The sequence below is a fragment of the Mus caroli genome, unplaced genomic scaffold, assembly GCF_978045245.1.
Source record: "Mus caroli unplaced genomic scaffold, Mus_caroli_1 scaffold_12, whole genome shotgun sequence".
Classification (NCBI taxonomy): Eukaryota; Metazoa; Chordata; class Mammalia; order Rodentia; family Muridae; genus Mus; species Mus caroli.
Window position 1 is genome coordinate 104,459,451 of NW_028227267.1, and position 3,563 is coordinate 104,463,013.

Here is a 3,563-nt window from a genome sequence, read left to right on the forward strand (position 1 = left end):
TTCCAGATGAATTTGCAGATTGCACTTTCTAATTTGTTGAAGAATTGAGTTGGAATTTTGATGGGGATTGTATTGAACCTATAGATTGCTTTTGGCAAGATAGCCATTTTTACAATGTTGATCCTGCCAATCCATGAGCATGGGAGATCTTTCCATCTTCTGAGATATTCTATAATTTCTTTCTTCAGAGACTTGAAGTTTTTATTATACAGATCTTTCACTTCCTTAGTTAGAGTCACGCCAAAATATTTTATATTATTTGTGGCTATTGAGAAGGGTGTTGTTTCCCTGATTTCTTTCTCAGCCTGTTTATTCTTTGTGTAGAGAAAGGCCATTGATTTCTTTGAGTTAATTTTATATCCAGCTACTTCACCGAATCTGTTTATCAGGTTTAGGTGTTCTCTGGTGGAATTTTTAGGGTCACTTATATATACTATCATATCATCTGCAAAAAGTGATATTTTGACTTCATCTTTTCCAATTTGTATCCCTTTGATCTCCTTTTGTTGTCGAATTGCTCTGGCTAGGACTTCAAGTACGATGCTGAATAGGTATGGAGAAAGTGGACAGCCTTGTCTAGTCCCTTATTTTAGAGGGATTGCTTCAAGCTTCTCACCATTTACTTTGATGTTGGCTACTGGTTTGCTGTAGATTGTTTTTATCATGTTTAGGTATGGGCCTTGAATTCCTGATCTTTCCAAGACTTTTATCATGAGTGGGTGTTGGATCTTGTCAAATGCTTTTTCAGCATCTAACGAGATGATCATGTGTTTTTTGTCTTTGAGTTTGTTTATATACTGGATTATGTTGATGGATTTCCATATATTGAACCATCCTTGCATCCCTGGGATGAAACCTACTTGGTCAGGATGGATGATTGTTTTGATGTGTTCTTGGATTCGGTTAGCAAGAACTTTATTGAGGATTTTTGCATCAATATTCATAAGGGATATTGATCTGAAGTTTTCTATCTCTGTTGGGTCTTTTTGTGGTTTAGGTATCAGAGTAATTGTGGCTTCATAGAATGAATTGGGTAGAGTACCTTCTGTTTCTATTTTGTGGAATAGTTTGTGAAGAACTGGGATTAGATCTTCTTTGAAGGTCTGATAGAACTCTGCACTAAGCCCATCTTTCCTGGGATTTTTTTGGTTGGGAAACTATTAATGACTGCTTCTATTTCTTTGGGGGATATAGCACTGTTTAGATCATTAATCTGATCTTGATTCAACTTTTGTACCTGGTATCTGTCTAGGAACTTCTCCATTTCATCCAGGTTCTCCAGTTTTGTTGAGTATAGCCTTTTGTAGTTGGATCTGATGGTGTTTTGGATGCTTCAGGATCTGTTGTTATGTCTCCTTTTTCATTTCTGATTTTGTTAATTAGAATGCTTTCCCTGTGCCCTCTAGTGAGTCTGTCTAAGAGTTTATCTATCTTGTTGATTTTCCCAAAGAACCAGCTCCTTGATTGGTTGATTCTCTGAATAGTTTTTCTTGTTTCCACTTGGTTGATTTTGCCCCTGAGTTTGATTATTTCCTGCCATCTACTCCTCTTGGGTGAATTTGCTTCCTTTTGTTCTACTGCTTTTAGGTGTGTTGTGAAGCTGCTAATGTGTGCTCTCTCTAGTTTCTTTATGGGGGCACTCAGAGCTATGAGTTTTCCTCTTAGAAATACTTTCATTGCATCCCATAAGTTTGGGTATGTTGTGGCTTCATTTTCATTGAACTCTAAAAAGTCCTTAATTTCTTTCTTTATTCCCTCCTTGACCAAGGTATCATTGAGAAGAGTGTTGTTCAGTTTCCACGAGAATGTTGGCTTTCTATTATTTATTTTGTTATTGAAGATCAGCCTTAGTCCATGGTGATCTGATAGGATGCATGGGACAATTTCAATATTTTTGTATCTGTTGAGGCCTGTTTTGTGACCAATTATGTGGTCAATTTTGGAGAAGGTACCATGAAGTGCTAGAAGAAGGTATATCCTTTTGTTTTAGGATAGAATGTTCTGTAGATATCTGCCAGATCCATTTGATCCATGTATTGGGTCTTTTCTGTTATTATCCTTTGGAGGGCTGGATTCGTGGAGAGATAATGTTTGAATTTGGTTTTGTTGTGGAATACTTTGGTTTCTCCATCTATGTTAATTGATTTTGGCTGGGTATAGTAGCCTCGGCTGGAATTTGTGTTCTTTTAGTATCTGTATAAGATCTGTCCAGGATCTTCTGGCTTTCATAGTCTCTGGTGAAAAATCTGGTGTAATTCTGATAGGCTTGCCTTTATATATTACTTGGCTTTTTCTCTTACTGCTTTTAGTATTCTATCTTTATTTAGTGCATTTGTTGTTCTGATTATTATGTGTCGGAAGGAATTTCTTTTCTGGTCCAGTCTATTTGGAGTTCTGTAGGCTTCTTGTATGTTCATGGGCATCTCTTTCTTTAGATTTGGGAAGTTTTCTTCTATAATTTTGTTGAAGATGTTTGCTGGTCCTTTGAGTTGAAAATCTTCATTCTCATCCACTCCTATTATCCGTAGGTTTGGTCTTCTCATTGTGTCCTCTATTTCCTGGATGTTTTGAGTTAGGATCTTTTTGCATTTTCCATTTTCCTTGATTGTTGTGCCGATGTTCTCTATGGAATCTTCTGCACCTGAGATTCTCTCTTCCATCTCTTGTATTCTGTTGCTGATGCTCGCATCTATGGTTCCAGATTTCTTTCCTAGGGTTTCTATCTCCAGTGTTGCCTCATTTTGGGTTTTCTTTATTGTGTCTACTTCCCTTTTTAGGTCTAGTATGGTTTTGTTCATTTCCATCATCTGTTTGGATGTGTTTTCCTGTTTTTCTTTAAGAACTTCTACCTGTTTGATTGTGTTATCCTGTTTTTCTTTAAAGACTTGTAACTCTTTAGCAATGTTCTTTTGTAATTCTTTAAGTGAGTTATTAAAGTCCTTCTTGATGTCCTCTACCATCATCATGAGATATGCTTTTAAATCCAGGTCTAGCTTTTCAGGTGTGTTGGGGTGCCCTGGACTGGGCAAAGTGGGAGTGCTGGGTTCTGATGATGGTGAGTGGTCTTGGTTTCTGTTAGTAAGATTCTTACGTTTACCTTTCGCCATCTGGTAATCTCTGGGGTTGTTATAGTTGTCTCTGTTTAGAGATTGTTCTTCTGGTGATTCTGATTACCGTCTATCAGCAGACCTGGGCGACAGGCTCTCTCCTCTGAGTTTCAGTGGTTAGAGCACTCTCTGCTGACAAGTTCTCCTCTTACAAGGAAGGTGCACAGATATCTGGTGTTTGGACCTCCTCCTGGCCGAAGAAGAAGGCCCAAAACAGGACCTTTCCCAGATGCTGTGTTGCTTTGGCAGGTCACAGAAGCTGTCAGCTTCTGTGGTGCACACTCTCACCTGTGCAGACTAAGTTCCTAAGTTCGGTGGAGTCCCGGATCCAAGATGGCGCTCCCTACTCCTGAGGCAGAGGGCTCCTGTACAGGAGGACCACTGTCCTCCGGCTAGGAGGGTGCTGGATGTCTGTGGCCCCAAAAGGATGCTGCCTCAGCGGCTCTGTGGCTCCCA